We start from the raw sequence: 26904 nt of genomic DNA on the forward strand, positions 1-26904 counted from the left end.
CTCTTTTTCCAATAGTACAAGTATACTGACTTCAATACACAAGTTAGCAAAGTCCCCACAGAACAGAGGTGAGAAAAGTAAAACACATCTCTAAAAAAATCTATAAATACAGAAGATAAATTATACATTGACTCCTAGAAACCAAAATAACAGTAACTCAGTAAAACTATTTAGATAAATTTGACCAGTCAGTGATGAAACAAAAATAAGAACTATGTGTGCACATTAAGAAGTCCATTGTCTCTCAACCTGTAAGTCTGGTCTCATCTATGGATTTAAAGATATGCTAATATGATTTAGAGGACAGACCAATTCCAGCTATTTTGTTTTCCAGGTACCTAAAAGAGCACCCTGATTTCAAGACTCAAAAACCATGGAGTACCAAATGTAGTGGCACTCACACGTAATCCCAGCACAGAAGAGGCTGAAACAGGAAGAGCTTAGGATTCAAACCAACCTGAGCTACAAGGAAATCCCATGTCATAAGAAGAGGGCTGAAAATGTAGCTAATTGGTGAACACTTAGAGTTTGATTCCCAGCAGTACAAAATCAAAAAAAGGCAAAACCCTTAGACATAACACAGCATCGGCACCAAATGCCTGGACTCCACCCTGACTAGTTTGCTCCCTCATCACACACTCATTCACATAGTCATTCACCAACATTTAGTGAGCAGTGTCTGAGGCTACTTACTGTTTATCCAGTACCCACACTCCACTTCCTTTAGTTGCCAAGTGAACTATCAGCTTGTCCACTGAAAGCAAGACACGTGACTTTGTAACAACCTGTTGGAGCTTCCCTTGAAGCTCCATGAGTCAACACTTAGCTCTGGCTGGTAAAAACAAGCTGTCTTAGGAAAGATGGCATAAAGGGAACAACTGCTCAGAGTCCATACTTTGCTCCTTCCACCTTGGATATACAGATGCTGTGGTAGCCTACACCACACAATCCCCTAATGCTGAAGTCAACATGAAAAGCAGCCTGGAGCCTGTGCACTGTGCCTGCTGTAAGACTTCAGCACTGCCTCCCAAGGGGCCTTACAGCCATGCCTACTGTTCAAAGAGAACAGGCTGAAGGATCAGTGCGTACCTGCCAGAAAGGAAGTATGTTTTTAAGAAGGACAAAAGGCCTAACGACCTCCTCTGCCCTAACTCTTGATCAATCACTTCAACACTTAAACACTGAGGATGGGGTGTGCATGGGTATCCCCACCCTGATTCTAGGAAAACTTAAGGCAGAGCCTACTCCTTTCTATTTTGCAGCTCCAGAACACTGAAGCCAGCAAGAATCAGGTATTCGATGAACAACCTGGAGCAATCCCCCAGTCAAAGATGAAGGCCACCACACCAAAGTGTGCCAGGCAGTATGCATGAGGTTCAGGCTCCTTCTGTGTAACAAGCACAGTGGAAAACTGACTCTTTAGATCCCAGCATCTTGTGTCCTCAAGGGCTGAGCGGGTCAAACTGGACACTAGAAATCATAGTCTTTCTTTCTCCTCTCCCTGCTCATCCACTTATTCATTATACACATGCTAATTATTATACACACTATACACATGTGCACCACACACATGGGAACTGCCAAGGACCACTCTGACCATGTGGAGCAATGCCAGGGCTGTACCAAAGCAAAGAGCACTGACTTAATTACAGCGCAGTGTGAAGAAAACATGCTTCCCAAGTCAAAGCAAGCACAGTCTGCAGTACTCTCAAGGACTAGCTCATTCCCTCAGGCGAACCCTCTGCTTCCTCTCTGAGATGCACTAAACAGAGGTCAGAGAACACTGTAACAGCAAGCGTCAGCCCACGGGGCCAGTGGTAAGGGAGCAACCTGGTGAAAGACAACACCACAGCGAAAGGACTGAGAGAGGAAGAGAGACAGCTGGAGGCCAGGCAGACTCCTCAGGTTAGGGGACAAGCAGACCTTTCCTTCCAGAGGACTTACCAGACAGAAATTCTAGAGGCCATACAGACGACGGTGCTGATCAATGGTGCCAGAGCCTGTGCACATGCCTGCTGCAGTGCAGGGGACGGGGGCCGCATTTACTGCAGGAGGCTTAGCAGGAACACTTCTCTATGCACCTTTGCTCCCAAAGCATGATGGAACCTGTCACACCTCATATCAATTTTACTCTAAGTCCAGCTCGCCAATACCATTTTAACCAAGTATTGATTAGTGAAGAATAAGTGTGCATTAACATTTTTTACAAAAGGACAGTTTTGCTTTGTTTTTTTTTTTTCATTCCCCTAAATCATTGGGTAAAGGGGTATACAACTTTAATCCTGGCACTTTAGGAAGCAGAGGCAGGCAGGTCTCTGTGATTTCTAGGCCAGCCTGGTCTACACAAAGAGACTGTCGAAAAAAAAAGAAAGAAGGGGGTTGGAATGGAAAAATAATTTAATTCCCTAAATAACATTAGTTCCCTCTAAATTTTGGAAAGATTGTTGGGTAGATTCATGGCTTAAAAATAAGTTTGTGTATGATGGCAGAGAGTCAACATTTCAAGTCTGGCTTCTCCTCTCCTTTTGTAATAGAAGTAAGATTTTATTTGGGCTGGCTACATGCCCACTCAAGCACTACATTTGATCCTCTTAAGTCAGGGATGGTCAAGGAATTTCAAGTAAATGGGCAAGACGTTCAGAACGGCCCTTCCAGCCCCAGTCCTGGTCTGGTCTTGCAGACATCCAGGCTGGAGCTCCAACTGTGTCCTCACTCTAGGGATGCTGGCAGCCAGCGACCCTCTCTAGAGGTGGTGGAACCACTACCCCTAAACAGTTTCCCAACAGACATTTCATTTATACAACTCAAGCCCTGTGCAAACGATACCTGTTCCCGCTCGTCACACACAAGCTTCACTGTAGGTACTGAAGAACAGTTAAAAGTGCTCAGGATGCTGGGTAAAATGTGGTTGTAAACACAGAAGCAGCACTAGCACCGAGTTCCTGATTGGGTCTTTTTCTGTCACATATCCATTTATGAGTCTTAGCCTTTGAAATCACAGTATGCTTTAATGGTGTCTTCTGTAGGCAGGAAACAAGTGATCCAATCTGGAAGCTAGAGGGAAGGAGAGTGCCACGGATCCCTGGAGAGAGGCCAGCTAGGCAGGGCACAGGGGAAAGGATGGTTAAACATCAACAGCATGCTAACACAAGCTAGTTACACAAGGCCTCTTCCTGGTTTACAAGCCAGGCAGAGGTTAAGTAAGGGTCAAGTTGGGGGTCGAGTGTGTAAACTCGGTTGCCACTATTTTATCTCACAATCAGAGATTTAAGTGCAACAGCATTCTTAGCTCCACTCCGTATCCCTGGCGTTTAATGTATTGAAAGCTATGCCTACTTTAGAGCAACTCATCTGACATAATAAGACATGGTTTTCCTTTGTTTCTGCAGAAATATCCCTGTTCTATCGCTTGCTCCCCCAAGAACCAAGCATCCCAACACTGCTTACGCCTGTAGCATCATAATTCCTAGAGATCATGAGCAGAACCAGACAATCACAGACTGAAGAAAAGGAAAGTCAGAATCACTCCACCTTAACTCAATGTACAGACTTGTCTATGTATGAATAAATTCCAAGTGGATGCTAACAGAAACAATTCTATTTCCACTTCTATCTTCACACACACACACACACACACACACACACACACACACACACCCCATTCCTCACAGTTTCCAAACTGCTGCACTCTAACAAGTCAGCCATCAAGGCCTCTTGCTGTGAGGCAAGTCCTATCACACAGGAAGAGCAAAGCAACAGGGCAGCAAAGTGTTCCGCTGAGCTGGACCACACACCCAGATTCAAACTAAGATTCTCATCCCAGCACACCCAGACAGGGCTGTGCGCAGACTGCCCTTCCTGTCCTGCCAGCCCCAGGTCCTGAAGGACAAGTGAAGAGTGCGGCCATTTCCAGCCAGCAACTGCTGGAAAATCAAAGCTAACCTACAGATGATCAAATAATTTGACAAAGAATGTACATACTGTAGTTGTTAATCTGATGCTTATTATTAAAAAGACTGAGTATTTAACTAGTATTTGCATATCAAAGATAATGTAAAAAGCATTAAAAAATTGATATAACCACACAATTTCTGGGTAACAGAAGAGGTCTCCCAGCTCCTGCCTTGAAATTGCAGTGCCTCGAATGGCTACTTCAGCACCCAGTCTGTACTGCACTGCCAAACACTGAGGCACAAGTTTCTGTACGGGGCCTGAGGTGCCCAGACAAAGATAGCACAAGCCCCTGATCTGAGAATGGGGCAGAACTCCAGAGGCACCAAAGTGACATACAATGGCTGCCCAGACTAGGAAGGTTCCCACAGGATTGGAGACCATGTACATGACCTATGAATTGTGAGAAGCCTTAGAAATAAACATAGCTAGACATACATTCAGAATTCTGGTGATGATGTGGAAAATAAGCGATGGGGCGGGTTACTAACCCAGAGTCCCGGAAAGCCAAATAAGGCCATGAAGCAGAACTCCCGTCTCGGGCTCCTCTCTAGCTATTACCACTGCAATCGCTAGGCTTCTTTGACGTCCAGAGTTCTGCATAGAAGCAATCCCCTAGTAGTCAGTCCTCCATGACTTCAGCAGAAACAGAATCAAACTGTCCATTTATAAATCTGCACAAATGCTGCAAACAAACAGTGAACTGGGAGGCATTTTCACTAAGAACCATGGCGACTGCATCCGAAAATACCACAAAGCATGCTCCAAACGACCAGCTTCACACTCAAATGCTTTTATAATCAACTGTTGTGTAAACAAAACTACTCACCAGTCTTTACATGATTCCTATCTAAAAGAAATATTTAGGCTTACGTGAAGAATATTTGAGGTTCATGTCTTCAATCCCAGCATTTGAGAGGCTGAGGCAAGAGAACAGCTGTGAGCTCAAAGCTAGTCTGGACTACATATTGATTTCAAAGTCAGTCTGGATTACTGAATAAGACCCTGTCCCAAAATTAATTATAATTAATTCTAATCATCTTTAAATTTTGACCACTTTTAAGAGTTTTATCTCCAAACACTATGGTATGTCCTTGGCCAACAACTCTACCAGTCATTTGTTCTTTGGACACAGTGAAACATCTTTTCTGTGCTTAGCCAACACTGTGTTCCTCAAAGGGAAAAATACCACACAAGTTGTCTGGGATGGTTCTGTGTTGGCTGCTGCCTGGAGATTCACAAAGAAAGACTGTATAAACATGAGCCTCCAGGCACAAATATCCGTCTGCACAGGACATTAGCACCATTCCTCAATTCCTGCAGGGTCCTACTCTCTTACAAGTATAAATCTCTGATTGCCATTAACTGGGAAAGAGGGGAAAGGATGCCGAGGAGGACCCATCTCTCCTAAACCCAAACAAGGATCCTCTCTGTCAGACCATCTGGAGGGGCTAAGAGGTTAACCCCATCAGGACTCTAAGTTGTTCCTATGGAAAAAAGCAAATTCCTCTCTTCCTGAACCTAGTCCTATCCTAGTCTTCCTTTGGATTTGATCCCCTGGCACTGGATTAATGACTCACTTCAGCCAATGCCACTGAAGGGTGCTTTTGATGACGCACCTCAAGCACACATGGGACAAACTGGCAGAATAAATGCTCTCAGGATAATAAATCCTAAAACAGGCTTTCCTCCCCACCCTGGTCTGGTTCAAAATGAACAATCATTAAATCCAACACTAATCTTTCCCAGCTTTGACATACATAGTCACAATACACCTCAGCTATATTTTAATGCACAATTAATACTTAATATTTAATGTGATCTTTACAATTTCCTATCAGAATTTAACTCAATTCAATGGCAGTAGATTTTCCAGAAGGTTCTGTGTGGTTTGGATTTTTTTCATGGAGGTTTGTTGTTCTGGGTATCAAACCCACCCTTGTACATGGACAGTGTCTTAGGTGGGGGTCTCTATTGCTATGATAAACACCAGAACAGCAGCGATTTGGGGAGGAAAGGGTTTATTCCATTGTACACCTCTCAGGTCCCAATCTGTCACTCAAGAAGTAAGGGTAAGAACTGAAGGAGAAGCTATGGTGGAGTGCTGCTTACTGGCTTGCTCCTCATGGTTTTCTCAGCTTTTCTTATACAACTCTGGACCACCTGCACGGGGTGGCACCACCCACAATGGGCTGGGACCTCCCACATCAATCATTTATCAAGGAAACTCCTGAGAGGCGTTCCTATATGTGAACAGCTTCTCAACTGAGAGTCCCTTTTCCCCAATGAGCCGAGCTTGTGTCAGTGACACAATCCAGCCAGCACTAGCCCAGCATTCTACCATCAGTTATCAACTGGGGAATATTAGGTTAACCAGGTAAGGGCGAAGGGCCTAGAGTCAGACAATGTGCCGGTAATCCCATACACTGACCTCTTTTATGCCACTTGCTCCCCACTCATCAAGCCAGCCTCAGAGGATTCTTGTCAACATGTCACGGGACAGACTATGTAAGGCACTTGGCACATGAAGGTGACTTGTGTTCCACAAATGTTCCTACAATTAGTCTTAAATAACGAAAGCATAGCAAACAATGGGAATGCAACTCATTACCATGTGGTATCTCTAAAGATAGTGCAGCATGGACAGCACCTTCGATCTGTATGTTTTACTCTCATTTTCTATCATTTAAATGCCAAGTGAGTTACTCTTAATTACTTTATATTAGGCCTTCCTAGCTATCTGTTCTTATACCCTGCTGTGACTCTATTAACGTGGCCTCCTGAGATTGAATTCAAAAGACTAATGATCAACTATATAAAATTCCCTCCATACTAATTTTTAATGGCTTTCTACTGATAGACAATAACCTAAAATAAATTGGTTAATTTCTAGACCATGGAGCTGCTTCTACTAGGAATCCACTGAACTGTATTTGTTTTTCACCAGCTGTGTGGATAATAACATTCCACGACTTTTAAAGGTCCTGAGAGAATGAGGGGCTCAACCATACCCTCTCCTTTCTAGATCTCCCTGTGTTCTCAAATCCTCGTTTTAGCTTAGACAAAGGAGGTTAGAAAGACAATCAACTCATGGCACAGATGCCACTCAACTAAATATTTAAGTATCAGAAGCCAAGCCGCTCTTAATATGCCAAGGGTGAGAAAAGGACAAAGGATGCAGCAATCCAGACAGATTTCTGCACAAGTCAGATGAGAATGGGCATTCACAAACGATCTACCAACGGCTCTCTTAAACTGCCCCTTGTTCGAACAAGAAGACAAGACTGGAATTCTACCATGGAATTTCATGAGAGTGGCAACTTCCCCCATGGTTCATTTCTTGTACAATGCCAATCGACCCAGCCAAGAGTATGCCTTTTTAAAATAAATATATATATATATATATATATATACTATATACTATATATATATATATTAAAATATTTATTTCGGTCTAAGTGAAACAACTCTGCACAGATTGCCTATTATTTCAGGACCTCTACAACTCAGCCCAAACACAACTCCAAATTCTGCATTTATAATTACACTAGGTTTCGATTCTAGGGCAAGATGAAAGAGCCACACACTGTCCATTCTCTGCCCCAGGGGCAGCCATAACCATAATATAACTCACAAGGCACCTTCTTCTTTCTCTTTTTCCCCCCTAGACAGGGTTTCTCTGTTTAACAGTCCTAGCTGTCCTGGAACTCACTCTGTAGACCAGGCTGGCCCTGAACTCACAAAGGTCTGCCTGCCTCTGCCTCCTGAGAGCTGGGATTAAACGTGTATGCCACCACTGCTTGTGAGGCAGCTTTTTGAGGGCTCTGCAACACACTGCAATGGCTCAGCAGACACAAAGACTAAAAGTGCAAGGACCACCACAGAAGCAGGGGCCCCATTTTGCCCCGTAGACACTCCAAGTTCTGACATAAGGCCTGATCCAGACAGGAGGCCAGAGAGAGCAAACCAAACCCTCCAAGCTCTAGCTAGGGGAAGCTTCCCTTCCCAGGATGAAGCACTCACAGTGTGGCAGGCAGTAGCAACCAGGGTTACCTACAGCTCTGAGAAACAGGAACTTTCTGACACCTCAACAGGAGCAAACCACGGTTGGCTTTCTTCCTTGTCCTCCCTTCCTTGAGCAGTCACAGGAAACAACCTGTCCCATTTTAAAGCTCCATACTGGAGGCTGGGAAAGAGACCAAGGAAGCCCCTAGTCAACTGACTGTCCTTGAGATTACCACTGTAGACTGAAAAATGAACATCCCTCCCTATAGGCTCACAGATTTGAACACTTGGCCCCCACCTGGCATCACTTCTTTGGAATGTTGTGGAATCTTGCCTCACTGGGGCAAGTGGGTAGCTGAGGAAGGTGGGCCCTGAGGTTATAGAGCCAAGGCTTACTTCCTGTCTGCGAGTTGTGCAGCCTGTTCCCCAGGTGAGGAGGGGAGACTCTGCAGTGCCCCAAGCCGTCTGCACCACAGGATGCTGCATCCTCTCCAAGAGCCAAGTAAACCTTCCTGTCCTCACATTGCTTTACACAGGCATTTTGTCACAGTGACAACAACCAAAGTCAGATTCAAAGGCAATTCAAGAGAAAAACTACCTTCTCGACAAACAGCGAAATAGTCCTCAGTCACTGACTAAGGAAAAAGGAACCTTGATCTTATGTCAGCATTAAAACCAAAGTAAATCATTATTTATACCAAGTCGTAAGCTGTAAAACTATGAAAGTTCCTGAAGAAAATATAAAGGCAAAATTTCATAACCTTGTAATAATAACCCAAAGAATTACTCTGGACATTTATCCCCAAAACAAGTCTTTAAAAAGGGAGGGAGGGACAAATCATACTTTTTCAAACTTCGTCTCTCAAAAACAAAAAGATACTATTAAGAATATGCAAAAATATAGTTGGGTGTGACTGTACTTTTATAATATAAATATAAACATGACTTTAATCCCAGCACTTGGGAGGCAGAGGTAGGTGGTTCTCTGTAAATTTAAGGTCTCAAGGTCAGCCTGGTCTACAGTGAATTCCATGACAGCCAGAGCTACATAGTGAGACCCTGTTTCAAAAAACCAAAGCCCATCCAACCCCCTAAAAAAGAGTATGTAGCTCTCTTTTCCTCATGCTGCCGGGAAGATGGCATGTTCTGCTTGGAGAAACTGGCAAGGAAAAACTCCCTGGGTACTACAAAAACAGCTGTCTAGGCTTCAAAACACCTAAGGAGGCCATCGAGGGCACCTACATTGACAAGAAATGCTCGTTCACTGGCAACGTCTCCATCCGAGGTCGGATCCTGTCCGGTGTCATGACCAAGATGAAGATGCAGAGGACCATTGTCATCCGCGGGGACTATCTTCATTACATCCGAAAGTACAATTGCTTTGAGAAACACCACAAGAACATGTCTGTGCACCTGTCCCCGTTGCAGGGATGTACAGATTGGCGACACTGTCACTGTGGGAGAGTGCAGGCCCCTGAGCAAGACTGCATTTCAATGTGCTCAAGGTCACTAAGGCTGCTGGCACCAAGAAACAGTTTCAGAAGTTCTGAGAGTGCTGTCCAGCTCCCTAGAACAAATAAAGTTATTTTCTGGCTCACCAGGGGAAAAAAAAAGAGTATGAAAAAATAAATTAAACACTAGAAAAAATATATGCAAATCATATACAATAAAGCACTCAGGACTTGTTTTTAAAAGTCCTCTGGTGAGCCAGCCCCAGGGAACGGTGCAATGAGAGCGCCAACCCTACATTCTTGTCCTATGACCTCCACATATTAGTTGTGACACACAAGACACCTTCCCCACCAAACACAGCATACATGCACATGTACGCATGCACAAACACAATAGATAAAAATTTAAAAGAAGTTCTCTGAAAACTCAACAAGAAATGTAACAAATTAATTATAAATTGGGCAAAGGAAATACAATGACACACTTTACAGCAAAGGACATATACAAACAGCAAGAAGACTGTGAAGCAAAGTGTCCACCCATCAGCCCTCGGGGAACTAAGACATCATTACGTGTCCACTAACACAGCTAAATGGCAACACTCTGGCGAGGCCACATGCCAATGAGGATGCCGAGTGGCTGCAGCTCATGCTCACTGTGATGTGAATGAATATGCACAATGGCGTGGCCACTCTGGAAAACAGGGTACATGTGCAAGGTCCTAAAGTGTTAAATGCAGGTAAAAATGGTACATATACCTATTTCCAAACTATGTGGGATGATGAGGGAGGAGAATAACTTCAGTCAAAAAGATGAGGCCAACCTGAGACATATAAGAATTCATCTTCAATAATAAACTGTATACCAAAAGCATAGTCTGATAATCCCACTTCTAGGCAATTATCCAATAGAAATAAAAAAGTATAGCTCTATATAAAGACTTATGCACAAATGTTCATAATAAACTGATTTGTTAAACTCAAAAACTGCAACACCCCAAATGCCCCTCAATGAGCTGCTGAATGAGCACCCCTCAGCACATGACAATGGGGATCCAACAGTGGGAGAAGCCAGCAACTCAGGGGACTCTCAGGCGTTAAGAACAAAAGAAAGCTGCTTCCCACACTGATCCACACAATGAACCCTCCTAAAGGGAAAGTACAGGGAAACAGGATCAGCAGCGGCTGCTGCGGGACAAGGACTGGACACCCACAGACCTGGAGCCGGGGAGGGTCATGGACTGTTCCACAATCACACATGTCATCCATCGACTATGCATCAAAGGAAAAGAACAACTATACTTCATGTTAATTTTTTTTAACCAACATGAAACATATCAAATAAACTAATACAAACACTGTACTGTGTTTTGCCACAGAAACCGATTCTAGGTTAATAGAAAATGTACAAACAAAGCGTTACTAGGACAAGGTAACTTATGAAATACTTTAACAGGTATCTTCAGATCATTTCTCTACAAAGCCAGCTGCTCACCCACAAAATCCAGCTGCTGAATAGCAAGCATCCGACGGTCAACAGGCTCCACAGTAACCATGGACCCGGCTCTGGCCTTGGGCTGATGCTACAAGCAGGAACCCAGATGCAGGGGCTCAGAGACATCCAGCACTGCTCACTAGAAGTCATCCCCCTGTGTCCCCCGAGGACTTTACACAACTCCCCGTCCTCAACACGCAGCCACATGCATGCCCAAGCTCACCATGCTACCTCCAAGTGGGACAGAAACCAATTCCCATTCTACATCGGGAGCTGGCTTATAAAACTGGTTCCTAAAACAGCTCTCTGCAGTCTGCCAAAATATTATTAGCCTACCACTTCTCTAAAGTACCAATTACTGAATTATCTTTTTACTTTTTCAGGCAAAACCAGTAACGACCAGTAAAAGGGTGGCACAGGAACTGTCTCGGCTTGCCTTCAGTCTGTTCTTCGGCCTTTTCAAGCACATCATACATACACACCACGCACCTGCAGGAAATATCCACGGATGTGTTACTATGCAAAGCATTTTTAATAAAACTTTTATTGTAATGGAGCAGCTATGAGGAACCTTGTTTTTCTCCCATTGTTCTCTCTCCCAAAAGTTTCCAATACCAAAACCTACAGACCACGAGGGTGCTCCCAGCTTCCTCTTCTAACATGGATATTGGGCTCCTTTTAAATTCTCTTTGGAAAATCTACCTTTTGAAGTGACCACTTTCACGTTTCCCAGCACTCCCACCAAGAACAAGATCAGGGAGGCAGAACACACTAAGCTTCCCCATAACACTATTCTCACAAATCCTATGACAGTAGTTTAGTCACAAACATAAGGAATGGCTGCCTCTTAGTCAGGACCTGGCTTAAGAACTGCACAGGGACACGTGAGTAGTTAACAGTCCCACCTTGACTAGAACAAGGCAAGCCGAACTACACCACTCTCCAAAGAGGCCCCTCTCCAGGCCTATTGGATGCAGGGCTGGGGCTTTTTAGAGTCTGGTCCTTAAAGGTTGTGTCTTCCTCCCATCCTAACAGTAAAATTAGTACAAAGATAAAAAGGAAAACTTAGAAAGCAAACTGCTTTACCACAGTCTACATGTCTCAGCTAACTGGATGCCCTCTTTTCAAAACAAATTCATTAAAAAAAAAAAAAAGAGTGAGGAGGAGAGGAAAGACTTAGTGGGGAGGGAAAAGAGGTGCAGGTGCATGCAGGTTCCTGCAGAGCCAGAGGTGTTGGTCCACCTGTGACTGAACTCAGATCCTCTGCAGGGGTAACTGCTGAGCTGGCTCTCCAGGCCCAGCACTAGATTTTCTTAGGCAGAATTCACTTCCTGGTTAACTCCATGCTTCATACAAGCTTACCCCTGGGAGAAGGCTCAGCTCTGCCAAACTTTTACAGCTCATTTGTGTTTGCATTATCAACTTTATGCTCACTCCACGGTCCTCCTTTGTAGTTTTAATTAAAACTAGTTAACATACTCTTCAAATCTGTATAGGGAGCTGCGTGGGTGGCGTATTACAGTGGGCAGAAAGCAACCGGGGAATGAGAGTCCCTCTGCACTGGACAGGACAGTCCCACACACTCGCCAGGGAGTGTGCTCCACCTGCAATCCCTGTCTTCAGGCACAGGCACAGGAGGCGCCATTTTAATATTAAAAAAGTCAGCTCCTGGCCCATGACAGTTTTACTTCCATGACACAAACACTGCCTGAATTCAGAAGACCCGTCCTTTCTGCTGATCTCTGCCAGGTCTTTGGCTATTGGCGATACACGTGTGGGCAGCAGAGCAGTGTGCTGGGCTAAGCCATCAACAGCCATGCTTGATTGCCCTTGGTCTGTGGTGAGGTGGAGGGGCACCTGTGTTAGTCCAGGTCCTCTCATTTCCCACTACAGCAGAAAGCTTATCCAATGAATGACCTCATTCTGGAAACCAGCTCTGATACGTTTTCTGTCTCAAGCTTCTTCCCCTTCCCTCACTCTGGCTACACAGCCATCTCCCCAGCGCTGTCAAGGTGTTCTTCAGGAAGCTTCCACAATTACCCCATCTCTATGACAGACTGCCACCAGGTGACAACTCCCGCCATCTTCTCTCCATACCTACCTTGCTATAAGAAACCCGGAAGTAACAAGAACAGAAAGAACAGGAAAATGAGAATCAGAAAACTAGGGACAGACAAGTTGTTCGGGGACGTCTACTTCTACAGTGTACATATTTCTACTTCACTCCATTTCTCTTGGTTATTATGACCATCAATAACCACTATAAATGTCCAATAAGAATTTGGTTAAAAAAATTTACTTTTAAAATTAGGAATATATAATATATACAATATAAGTTATAATACCCTTATAATACAGATGAAAAATGTTTTATATCTACATTTAATTTTAAAAGGTAATTTTCTTTACATATTTAAACACAAATAATTACAAAGGCTAAAAGAATAATTTGTTTGTTTTTATTCTTGTTGTCTTGATATGCCATTCTAAGCTCAACCTTCTACAACAATCAAATTCAAAGGCCTCTTTTTAAAGTTTTCAACCACCCATTAGTGTAACAAAGACAATGAAGTCATTAGGAAAGTAATACCCATTTAAATTAAAGTGGCAATTAGAACATTTAAAATAGGTGCCACAGTCAGGCATAGCCCAAGCCTTTAATCCCAACATTCAAGCCTTTAATCCCTGCACTCAGAGGCAAAGGCTGGTGAATCTCAGTAATTCGGAGCCAGCTTGGTCTACATAGTAAGTTCCAGGCCAACTAGGGCTACACAGAGAGACCCTGACTCAAATAAATAACAAAAACAAAAATAAAGTAAGTACAACATATGGTCTCAGAGCCATCAGAAAGCTGTTTTGAAGAACTGGGATAGCGGCATGCACATAAGCCGTGTGTTCTCTACTTTAGCATCACAAAGCATGTACCTTTCTGTTTCATTTAATGTTCTTCAAGCATCAAAAACTGATGCTTCTCAGCATGGCTGACATTCCCCTACATGTATAAGTGACAAATTAGCTATTCTGTACTATTAACATAGACTCGATGAAATTTTTATTCTAAAAGGTGATAAGCAGGGCCAAAGAGATGGATTGGCAATCAAGAGCACTGGCTGCTCTTCCAGAGGACCTGGGTTCAATTCCCAGCACCCACATGGCAGCTCACAACAGTTCTTAACTCCAGTTCCAAGAGATCTATCACCCTTTTCTGGCCTTCACGTGCAATGTATGAACTTTTACACATTTAAATCATTTTTAAAGTGATAAACATTGTTGAATGCAATCTTTTTTTTTTTTTTTTTTTTTTTTGGTTTTTCGAGACAGGGTTTCTCTGTAGCTTTGGTGCCCGTCCCGGAACTAGCTCTTGTAGACCAGGCTGGCCTCGAACTCACAGAGATCCGCCTGCCTCTGCCTCCTGAGTGCTGGGATTAAAGGCGTGCGCCACCACCGCCCGGCCTGTTGAATGCAATCTTAGGGAAGTAGGAAGGAAGGAGAGAAGCAATGAAGGAAGGAGGAAGGGGGCAGGTATAAAATGAAGTCTTATGGGGACTCTTTAAAGGATGTTTTAAAAGTTTTTGAACATACCCAGATTATTCTTTACACAGTGCATGTACAAAATGCACTTCAACAAATGAATATGAATAGTTCATTGTGAGAATGAAAGGTTCTGCTTAGGCAGAGGCCATAACCAGGACCTCGGGTGTATCTTGTACATTTCTTTAGATGTCAGGATGCTGCACACTCATGCACTCAGCTTTTATCTGAAAGGCCAAGCTTATCCATGAGTAAGTCCTCTGGAAACACCATCAGAACTTCCAGCTTCCCTTCCTGTGAGCGAGACATACAAACGCAGACTGGAAGAAGCGAGCTGCCAGTCTTTACCAACGTCTGTTTGCCACAAAATGTTCATACACAACATGACTGAACACATCTTAATGGAATTTTTGGAGAACTTATTTGATGAGGTTTTTTTATATTTAGCATATTTCTGTGGAAAAAATAACACTAATTTAAAGCAAATTATATATAATTTTAATAACATAACAAATATAAAATCACTGACAAAAACAAGCTGTTAACAAACAAAACTTACCCTTAGTCAACACTCAACTCACCCAGCTGACCCCAAAGGCCATGCACCTGGCATTCTACATGTTTGGGGTGTCATGAATGACATGGCGCCGTCACAAAGGGTAGCACTACCTCCAGGCAAGCTGCAATGGTGTTCCCCATCTAAAAGGCATCTATTAACATTTGGTGTGCATGTAAACTTTGGCATAGGCACTCCCAGAACTTAAAAACACATATTAGTGCTTAACACAGACTGATTGCAAGCCACCTCCAACCAGCAAATCCTGCCTAGTCTCCTTTACTCAGCCTCTAAGACTCAATTCCAGGCTTGGTCTCCACCCTCCTCTCTTTTCTATCTGAATTTAGTCATCTGAAGACCTGATCAATTACCAAAGCTTCAAACAGCACCCATGTAGCCAAAAACAATCTAGCATATGTGTCACTTACTAGAACACACATTCCCTAAGTCTAGACATGCTCCATTCAGCAGAGCAGTGATCACCACCATACGCAGCCATGAGGGCAACCGGCTGTGCTGACCCTGGCTCCTGGTTCCTAATTCCATTCTATAGCTATGAAACTATGGAACAGCAATGTTGCTTCCTGTGTACTTCCTCAGTATGCCCCGCCTCCTCACTTTCAAATGTGAGTTCTGGAGGGCGGGTACTTGCTTTATTGATAGTTCCAACTCCAGACCCCAAAGCAGTCTCTGGCAAGTAGTAAGGCCTTAATTCACACTGTGGAATGGAAGAAAAAAATTCCTAAAATGTCCGTGCCTCCGGGAAGTTTTGCACATTTAATTAGAGAGTAAGAAATATGTTCCAACCCCTTCTAAACTAAACAATATCCACAGCTTGAGGGCAAGCAGACCACTACTCCACAGCACAGACTACCACTGCCTCACATCGTAGATGCAGAGCAGACCACAATGTCTAGAAAGTTCCTACCGCTGACGCAAGATCATAAGATTCAGAGCTCTGATACAAATCCTCAAAGACCACAAGCAGCTACCCAGCTGGCCTCCACTCCTTTTGCTATGTACAAAATGGTGTTTGTACATTAATTTATCTGCACTGTATCTGCGTGCGTGTGTGTGTGCGAGCACACGCATGTGCTCATGCACGCCAGTGTACATACACAGGTGTGTAGGGGCCATGATGGGCATGTGGAAGTCAACGTAAAATGTGTAGCAGTCAGTTCTCTCTGTCTTGTGAGTCTCAGAGACTGACAGGCTTAGCAGCAAGCTTCTTTATTGTACAACTGAGCCATCTCCTCAGCCCACAAGATTCTCAAAAGCAGCTTAAGAACTGAATTAATGTGTTTTCTTCTGGGTTGTATAAGAATACACAGCAAAAGGCTTCCTGTAACATCCTCATGTGTTACACAACCAGATGAAAACTCAGAACTAGTTTGAAAGCTGCTGAGGTACCAGACAGTGTTTCATGGCAAAAAGAAACATGAAGTCAACTTGCTCCATTGTCAAACCCCTAATTCACTGAGAAGGCTGTTTGCTGTGGACCTCATAAACTCATCACTGGCCTGTAATCTGGCACACAGCACTGGGTTTGATACTTCTACTCAAAGGTGTTCCATAAAATCATCAACATCAGCCCCACCTAGAAGCTCTAAAGTCAACATCCACCCAGGTGAAAAGCATCATCACAGGAGCTATCAACTGCCAGCCTTATTTGGTTGTGAGAAAGGGTCATCTGTGCCCAGGATGACCTGGAGCCACATGTAAATGTCACAGCAGCTGGCCATGGTCAGTCTAAAGGCTCTGCTCTCTACACATGTCCTAATACCTCTTGCCTGAGCCCCAGTGGCAAACTGAAAGGGTCTTCCAGGAACCACTGCCCTACTGAGTGAGGCAGGGTAACTCAGGTCCTTGAACCTGTCTTAAATGCAAGATATAGGGAGAGGGAAAAGGAAGGGAGGAGAGGGTAAGGGAAAGGAGCTGGCAGGAGGGGCACTTCTTTGTCTTGGAACTGTTATGTGGCCTAGCCTGCCTCTGGCTTGATCCCCCTGCACAGCTGGATGCTAAGATCAGAGGTGTGCATGACCACAGCCAGCTGAAATACACAGCTTTGGCTGTGTATTGGGAGACAGGTAGGAAGACTTGACAGAAAACCAAAGAGAAATAACACAAGAAAATGGAGACAGTAGTGACACTCACAGTTTGTGCACAGCTTGTGTGCAGACTGAACCCACCTCTACACCCGAGAAACAACCAGGTGCAACAGGCTGGACAAGGTTCTGGGAAGTAACTCTGTGGACTTGAGGGAAGGGACAGTCTGAGAAAGGGGGAGGTGATAGGCAGGATTTTCCAGAACATTTCAGAATCAGCAAGTGCACTGCTGTGAGAGAATGCTCTTGTACACTGTAAAGATTTGTCACTCCTATTGGTTTAATAAAACACTGATTGGGAGGCAGCGGCAGGCAGATCTCTGTGAATTCAAGACCAGCCTGGTCTACAGAGCAAGTTCCAGAACAGCCAAAGCTACACGGAGAAACCCTGTCTTGAAAAACAAAAACAAAGCAAAACAAAAAATAAAATAAAATGCTGATTGGCCAGTAGCCAGGCTAGTCAGGGACTTCCAGACTAAGAGAATTCTGGGAAGAAAGAAGGCAGAGATGCAGTCACTAGACAGACGCAAAGGAAGCAAGATGAGAATGCCTTACTGAGAAAAGATGCCAAGGCATGTGGCTAAACAGTTAAGAATTATGGGTTATTTTAAGTTGTAAGAGGTAGTTAGTAATAAGTCTGAGCAATAGGCCAGTTTATAATTAACATAAGCCGCTGTGTGTTTATTTGGAACTGAACAGCTGTGGGACCTGGCAAGACAGAAACTTCCATCTACAGTGCACAAGGCTTACTAAAGGGAACTGACCGAGAGAGATGATGTAAGGCTTCATGAAAAGAGAACAGATTAAAAGAGAGTGCTGGGTTCATCTAAAAAGAATCAGCAGCCCTGCATGAAAACAAGACTCAGAAAGACACTAGTTCTGAGAACTGCGAAGCTGGAAGTTCCCATGGTGGAACTTTACCCTTTGCCCTCTAGGCTAGCACTCATTTCATATTTCTTAATCCTCCATGTTTGCACTGCAGGAGACTTGGGAGCTTTCTACTTACACACTGCAGCAATACCTTCATTTGTTCATACCATTTGGGTGGGAGTTTTGTTTTGTTTTTTTCAAGACAGGGTTTCTCTATATAACCATCCTGACTGTCCTGAAACTTACTTTGTAGACCAGGCTGGCTTCATACTAAGATTCACCTGCCTCTGCCTCCCAAGTACTGGAATTAAAGGCATGTGCCACCAGCAGCCAACCAGCCAGCTTGGGTGCTTGTTTATAAAAGGTTTGAGCTTCCCAAGCAGAAACCATAGCTTTCAGTATTTTGCATGCCCTCAGACCTAGAATAGCACTCATTGTAAAAGTCAGCCTACAAATATCACAGATGCATTTACAGAGAATAGAAACTGATTACAGGAGATTCCCTGTAACACACAAAGCACACCTACCTACTCCAGTATTACTCATCTGTCATACATGCCAGGCACTGTTTGCAGCACTTCCCATATACTAACCTTCAGAGTCCCCACATACTGCTTGCATAATCACTGTCAATTCTGCAGATGATGTACATGGTGTTAAGCAACTCGCCAAAGTCAGAAAGTTGGTGAAGGCAAGATCTACACCCATAGAGCGAGGTGTCAGTTAACATGAAGCCTCATGGACACGTGCACACCCTTTGCACCCAGCCTGCTCAGCATTATATGACGCATTTGCAAATGAAAGGGCCAGGTTTCAGTGCCTCAGTTCTCCACCTGTGGCAGCTATCACACACTTGCTGAAAGTCTAACAATGCAAACCACAACTCACTTTCTTAAAATCACACACGCACACACAAACCACAGGATTTCGCTATGCTCCTAGATTAGATTTGGGTTTTGCATGCTGTTTTTATAGAAAGTGTATCAATCTGCTCTCTGCATTAAACGTGACATTATTAAGTCCACACAAACAAAGGAGTCTCAAAAGCCTGGTCTACAAGAGCTAGTTCCAGGACAGGCTCCAAAACCACAGAGAAACCCTGTCTCGAAAAACCAAAAAAAAAAAAAAAAACCTCATCAAACAAACAGCAAATGATTAATGCTGCCTAACTCCTTATTCAACCTTATTCAGCAGTGTACAGGAAGCTAAGATAATACTGCTTGATTCAAATAACCTGACAGTTACACGAACAAGAATGGTCAACACTCACTTGGTCAATGCGGCACACCTTGGGGTGCATTTTGTAAATGCCTACATGCATACAACCTTGGCTCAAAGAATCAACCAGCAACAGAAATTAATGCTGGCCTAAAGAGAGACACCGAATAGCAATGAATGAGAATCTGTCCCCAAAAGTAGAGAAAATGTTCCTATAGATAATACAATAAAAGGCTGTTGCCTAAATATGGGGTCTAGGACTACAGCATAGTGGTAGAGTGCTTAGCATATATGGAACCCTGACTCTACTCCCCAGCACAGAGAGCTAAAATACACACACACACACACACACACACACACTGAATAACCAAATAAAAATAAGGCTACTAAATTTGGTTCCTATGAACAATATAAAATAGTTCACTATAAACTAACTGGTCAGAGGCCAGAGAAGTGGCTCTCAGTGTTCAAAAGCACTTGTTACTCTTGCAGAGGACCCAAACTCAGTTCCCAGTACCCAAATCAGATGGCTCACAACCATCTACAACTTTAATTCCAGGGGATCCAAGGACTAGCCTCCAGTCCATAGACGGAAAGACACACACACACACACACACACACACACACACTTAATTGAAATAAATCCTTAAAAAAAAAGAAAGAAAAAAGCCAACATGCCTGAGACTATAAATACCCATGTTTGTCAAAAGTCGTGATGAACACTAAGCAAAAGAAACACCATTACTGAAAAAAAAAAGCATTTAATTTAGTTAATAATGAACACAAATATCTAGTTTAGGCACCATCTGCAGGGTTAAATACATAAAATGTAAAATAACCCTGCTAAGAGGACATAATTAGAACAGTGAATTTTATTACCTCTACCTTCAACCAAGTTCTACTAAGCTATTGTTTATCCCAGCAAATGAGGAGCAGCCTGGGAACTGTCCCAGTTTCTCTGAGAGTTATCAACTGAAGCTAATGTTTCCTGAGAGAGGATTGTGCTTTGATTGGTCCTTAGCTGCCCAGCACCCTGGCCACTCCCTAAGATACTGCTCAGAGAGCAATGGCAGCGTGTGCAATGCCAGCTCTGAGATGTCACCGGAGTATCCATGCTGCTGTCCCTGTACTTACCTGCATGATCTCCCCCGCAAGGGTAAAAATGAGTTTCACCTTGAAGTCTAATGGACCAGCACGGTAACAAAGAGGAGCTAGCTCTAGTAGCTGCCCTGCTTTCCTCCTGTCCAGTATTGTTGTTTGTCTTCCGATACCCAAGTAGCATGGGAAGGACCTTGGACATCCATTCTTGTTATCACATGTGGGGTTCCCCCTTCTCCCCTAAAGAACCTCAGAATCAACTGCATGAAGTATTATCTGTTTATCAATACTTCTGGAGACACCAAAAAGCACCTCAGAACTGACTGGCTGGAGAACTCTGGTCCCACATTAACCTGTCAGCTACTGTAACATGGGGAGAAAACGCAAATGGTAGGAGGCCCAGACACCACTAATAGAACTACAACCAAAGAGTAACACTCTGCCCACGACAGAGCTGATAAAAAAAAACACATCACCATTAGACCAGGCTAAATAATGCCATCAATTTGATGCTTTAAATTCAACAACCACGGCCACCCCAGCAGCAGCTCATTGAGTAGTACACCAAACCACATGCTGGGACTACAAGCATGCAACACCTTGCCCCATTCCACTTAACTTCCTAAAACAGGACTAAGTTCTCAGTTCTTCCAGGTCAGCTAAGGAGAACAAGCGTGCATAAATAAGACATCTCTCTATCTGACGCCGCACATGCACACCAAGTCCTCCATCCTGTGCTGTCTTCCGACCATTGGCTTCATTACAACAGAAAGCCCAGTTCCCAAAAGCGTCACTCAGTTTCCAATAGAATGCTGTTTTAGTAAGGGAGCCACCACCTCTCTCCCTGCCCCCGCAGAAAGAAAGGAGGAAGGGAGGGAGGGAGGGAGAGAGGGAGAGACAGAGAGAGAGAGAGAGAGAGAGAGAGAGAGAGAGAGGTGTCAACCTAATACATCTTTAACCTAATCATCAGAAAGGGACCAAACTCACAGAGTACTTCAAATCCTCACTTTCAAAATGCCATGCCTCTTACTGAACTGAGTGTTGACAATAAAGCATGTGTTAAATGTCAGTTCAGGTCATCATCAGCCATAAAGTCCAAACCATGATGTTCTCAGAATGAAGCATTGTAAAATGTCTGCAGGCCAAGAGGGTGTCAGAAGGAAATAATATATTCAGGACAAGGAAATAGGCTTCCCAAGACACAAAATTAGTAGCCATGAACAAAAAACATATCCTATTAAAAACTGTGTCATCAAATGACACTGTTAAAGAGAGAGACAGACACCCACACACCCGCACAGGCACACACATCCACTACACAGGAACCACTGGAAGAGACGGATATAAAAACCTCAATCTCAAGAGAAGAGAATGAGTATCTGTGACATTTCAGGGCCCACAATTTCAGTCATGCAATGTCTGAGAGACTGTGCCAGGGCAACAGAAGAGATGCTGGCCACTCTAAGGCTGGAAGCGGACAGGAGCAGACAGCCTAGATGACATAAGAAGGCAGGAAATGACGCTGAGATGGAGGCTGGCACCGTCAGAGCTGTCTTTAAAAGAGTACACTTTACAGACAGCCAGTCTGTCTCCACTGAGAAGAAACCTGCTGAGGATGGCAGTTCGGATGTCCTATTCAGTGGGTTTCAAAAGAGCCTGCTCAACCCTAACACTGGTAGCAATATTTCTTATTCAAATTTACTTAATTCTCCAAACCAAGAAATATAAGGTTGTTTGGATGAAAGAGTCATAACACTTTTTAGGCATTGTTTTGTCTAAAAATTACTCTTCTACAATAATAGGCTAACACTGTAAGGATACAAAGTAATAGAAAATGTCAAAGTTGCCAATAATTATTAAAGTTGTTCAGTCAGAATTCCTTAGCTGTGATTTTACATAATTACACATTTGGTTCTGTCTAGACATGCTACTGAGTTGGATTCATAACACATACCACCCCACCTCAGCAGTGCTGGCAGACCAGAATATAATACATGGCTGTTCACTCTAGTATTTAGGACGTGTGACTGGCAGAGCTGTCAACAACCCACAACAATAAAATGGGGTGTCCAACCTAGAGTCACACATACGCTAGAAGCTCTGTACCTCTAAAGTACTGCCCTGCCCTGCACCGCATCACACCCACTGCAGGTGTTCGCGATGAGCCTCTCAATGTGCTTCCCGTCCTCACGCTGCCTGCATCCCGGAGTTCCTGGCTGTGGGACCACACAAAGCATAAGCTGCTGTCTTACAGAGCAGTAGAAGTACCTAAACTGTCTTGGAGGACTGCTGGAAGCTGTTTAGACTGAACTGTCATTTAGAAAATAATACCACGTGTAATTTCTTTCCCTTAAGCAGTAAGAAGAGAAAAGGAAGATCATGATTTCTAAGTACCATCAACACAGCAGTAAATGAAGTTTTAACCAGAGTAGCTAAGATGTTGAGCCAACAGGTAATGATGTTACAGACAGAAAAAACTCGACAAAACCAAAAGTTACTTTAGGATAAAACTGGGGTGACATCCTACTATTTTAAAGAAGGGGGGGCATTATTAACACTGGGCAGGAGGGAGGGGGAGCAACAAGAAAAAACAATTGGACAAAGAAGTTTAGGTGTTCTAAAGGCAAACAGATGTGAGTTCAAATTCTTCCTCAGTAATTTACAAGTTGTGTGAGTTGCAGGAAACCATTGCCTCATCAATCCAAAGGAATCTCACTTAGAAAAGTCTAGGCACACATTAAATGATAATAATCACTACGGATATTACTGTCAGCATAAAATTTCCCAACAAAGGTTTGGAACTATTCAAACCTCTAACATTCGAGAAGCAAATGTAAAACCAATTAAGAGTTTAATAACACTGGAAATCTAGAGAATCTTAAATTTTAAACAAGTAGCCAGTTCTTTCCTTTTCCTAACCAAGTACTCTAAGGGAATGAGCAAAAATAACAGACGCGCCCCTTGGATCGGCTGTAACTGCCAATCACTCACATCATCACAGAAGGACACAAGCAAATACAGCCAAAGAGCAAACCACACAACTTCCAGGTACAGCTCCAGAGGCCCCCACTGCCCTCATACCTGGAAATCAGCTTCTAGCAGTTTCACTACAGCAATTTTCTGCATAGGCTGCAACCATCTGAAAAGTACCTGTGCAGAAGAAAAACACAGAGTTAGCATCAGGAGCTGAAGGGGAGAGGGCAGTCTGTCTTCCCCTCTGACAGTAATCAGGCAAGATCTAGCAAGCCTTCTGTGAGTCTTGTCAAATATCAGCATGGGAACAAGGGTGATTCCTGTAGGAGCCTCCAGGATAGTGTAAAGGAGGTATCCCGTGGCATGCACTGCCTCTCAGCACAAGATTCTGAACTTCACAGGAAAAATGCAGATAAAGGGGACTGGCCGGGTGACACCGGGAGAAGCACCAATGTACTCTGTCCAGTCTCAATCGTCAACACTGTGGTTTTATGACAGGCCATTTTGTTAGTGATGGAAAGTTTCTCCCCAAACTTCACTTTCTTCGCTGTGCCCTTGGGTGATCTACATATGCTTCATTCATAAGGAGGAAAAAGATCCCTACAGGTGCCTTTCCCCCAACCAGATTTTCTTCTTCCTCCTCCTCCTCCTCAATCCCAGCTGGCTGGGGCTCAATACATCAATATACGCCAGGCTGGCCTTGAACTTGATATGCCTGTCCTGCCTCCAAGTGCTGGCATTGAAGGCCCCCACTACCATGTTAAATGTCTTTACCTTTACAGGGCAGCTCTAAGGCCACCTTCTCCAAAAGCCAGTTCAATAGGCTAACGCCTTCTCGAGATGAGTCCTTGGTGAAGGGCTAATGACCTAAAGCCCTCAGGGGTTGGAGAAGCCCCTGCAGGAAAGCTAACAACAACTGTGGAAGCTGCTGCTAAGGAGACCCGCACAGCAAGTCCATCAGCATCTACCACTTCCAGACTGTAGGGGAACTGACCTCCAGATAGACTCTTCCATCTCTAAAGTTCTCCTTTTCCATCCTATATAGTCTGCAAGACCCCATGCCACATGCGTACAGTCTCACTTCAGGGGACTGCAGCCCTTCCCTTGTTCTGAGAGGCCTGCCTTCTTCCCTTTTGTCGCCACACGGCTTCCATCGACCTCATCGAACACCCTGCGGTGCACTATGTGTCGTCTCCTCCTCTACGTTGTATTAAGGTCCTCCTTGCACACATCTGTGTCGGCTTTAACACTAATGCTCTGTGTCTGACTCACCAAAGATGGCCCTCTAGGGATTACAGAGTTCCAGAAACTACAGCATGCCTGCTGCAGGGTAAATGATCTAAGAAACCACACATGATGGCCCCCTTGTCGCCAAAACAGTAGCCTTGAGACCAACTGAAAAAGGAAAATGGTAACTTCATCTCCGAGATGCTCAGAAGTGAAATTTTGCTCCAGACTCCATTACTCTTCCTAAAAGTGAATCCTTCATTGTTCACAGAGAAAACCAGAGCCAGGTTTGCTGTGGAGCTGGCCCGTCCACCCTCACTGCCCTCGAGCCAGGACCAGAGAAGGGATTCAGCTTTCTGCTCCAACTGTCCACACAGTCTGCTGTATGGATGACTGAGGCTAGAATCACTAGTTCCGTGACCCCGTGACTCCAGCCAGCAGTCTGACTCCAGCGAACATCCCAATGAACATCTGCCTCGGACCTCGCCCAACCCCAACCCAAATACCCGAGGGAAGCAGCTGCCTACACACTGCCTTTCTTTAACAACGACATTTTAAACACAGGCTGTTAGGAATGGCCCTGGCTACTGCTCAACAGAAACAGAACTTCCTAAAGCCAAAACACCTTCAATCCCCCCAAATCAAGTCTTTCAATTCACTGGACAATTGAAATCCCACTTTGAAAAGCCATGCTGCGCTTGTTCTGTGGATTTGAGGGTATCTGGAACACAGGGTTCCAGTGTCAGAGCAAGACACCTGAAAGAAGTCAGTGCCTCAAAGCACAGCTAGCCCCAGAGGTCTGAGGCTAAGGTGTGATGAGATGCCAGCAGGAGAGAGGCAGGAGTCACATGCTAAGCAGCTGACTTAATTAGCCAGGTAATAATCACAGAGGGTAACTGGTATCCAACCCCATCCCCAGCAGAAGACTGCATTCAAGGCAGTCCACACCCAGCCTGAGCTTCAACCAGCAACACAATCACTTCCTTCAATAAGCTCACAGAGTAACAATGAGCAATGTACAAATAGAAATTATAACTAGTCCTGTGCTATAATCATTATAATCACTGTGAACTAGAGTTCCCAGAAAAAGCCACACCTATGGTAAAAAGTCTACAAGGCTGAGCAACTGATCTGAACTGACTGTAAAGAGTTGGAATGTTGCAGATCCAAATTATCTTGGTCTATTTTTGGTGCTCTTAACAACCGTTCACTCTTTGTCTTACAAAACATCTTTGTGGCTATCACATAAGACTTTTGGAAGGTACTAACAGACTACTGGCTTCTATAAACCAAAAGCTGAGAATGCCATTAGGTAGCTATCCCTGCTTGTTGAGACCCACCCACTTGATGTTCCCACCTGAGCATTTGAAAAAGTGCCTGCATTGATGGCTAACTTTTGTTCTGTGGCTACATGAACTCTATGGCACTGTTTCCATAGTGGAACATGGAAACAGTGACCTGAATCCATATCCTGAGCCACAGACACTCAGAGTTAGTGTTAAGAATAAGCTCTCCCTTCCTCCCTTTGAGACTTGTGTTCTCCATAGACATTACATGCAGTGGCTAGAAGCTTAGTATGTGCCTAGAATTTTACGTAAAGATTTAACATAGGAGTTTCAATTATCCTTTGATACACTACAAACCTCAAGGAAATTACGCCCCTCTCTAAGAGAACAGCATCAAGTCCGTGGGACCTGGTGAAGGTTGACACACACTGAGATCTGAGAAGACTGAGTGAGCCATGGCAACTGAGCGATAAAAGCCGACAGCTGTCATTACCACAATCCCTGTTTGTCAATGAGAACAAGGTACAAGGTAAAAAGCACAAAGGGAAGGAAGACAAGGCATTAGCTAATAGAGTCTTTAGTCATTCGTGCACAGCAGACAACCCACCTGCTCACCACCTCCCTCAAAGGGATTCTGCATGCGACAACCATGCACTGTATGACACTAGACATAGGAACATCACAAACCTGTGGAAAATGTGAACTTGCGATAATGAGCCCTGAGTCCAGTAAATCAATACTCTACATGACACACTAACAAAGAAGCCAACAACAGTGTGTGCGGTCTTACGTCCCCACAGTTGCTAGGTCAATCAGAAAACTATTACCTAGCGACACCAAACGCCACAGCTGGACTGCCACCCTGGCAGAATTCATTAGAAGCTTGAGCAAAGCACCTTCCACCATTTTTAAATGCAACCTAAACCCCGCTGAAAACTGCTCCCCAGGGCAGTCTGGAGGCAAAGAATAGCAAATACAACAAACATATATGACTTTGGTCCAAAGTCTGAGCATTTGAATAAGGTGACTTTTAAGCATTCTTTTCTAAGGCATCCTTTTACTGAAACACCAACGGAGCCATTAACAAAAGATAATGTTTTCATTCAACCTGTACAACTCCAAGCTTCGGTTGGCGTTT

The 26904-nt window shown here is 44.0% G+C and overlaps 1 protein-coding gene and 1 pseudogene across 7 annotated transcripts in view; one reads left to right on the plus strand and one right to left on the minus strand.

Annotated features, from left to right (window-relative positions):
* Sipa1l1 (signal induced proliferation associated 1 like 1) overlaps positions 1 to 26904 on the minus strand; it is a 288200-nt gene that overhangs the window by 172902 nt on the left and 88394 nt on the right. For all 7 annotated transcript variants that reach the window (XM_041658470.1, XM_041658472.1, XM_041658465.1 and 4 more), the window contains one exon: positions 23362 to 23430. The gene's annotated coding sequence lies outside the window, so the exon portion shown is untranslated. The remainder of the gene's footprint in view (positions 1 to 23361; positions 23431 to 26904) is intronic.
* On the plus strand, positions 9079 to 9506 carry LOC121452473 (annotated as a pseudogene).

Source organism: Microtus oregoni, unplaced genomic scaffold (assembly GCF_018167655.1).
Source record: "Microtus oregoni isolate MIOR12 unplaced genomic scaffold, Mior012 000009F_ref0000495, whole genome shotgun sequence".
Taxonomy (NCBI): domain Eukaryota; kingdom Metazoa; phylum Chordata; class Mammalia; order Rodentia; family Cricetidae; genus Microtus; species Microtus oregoni.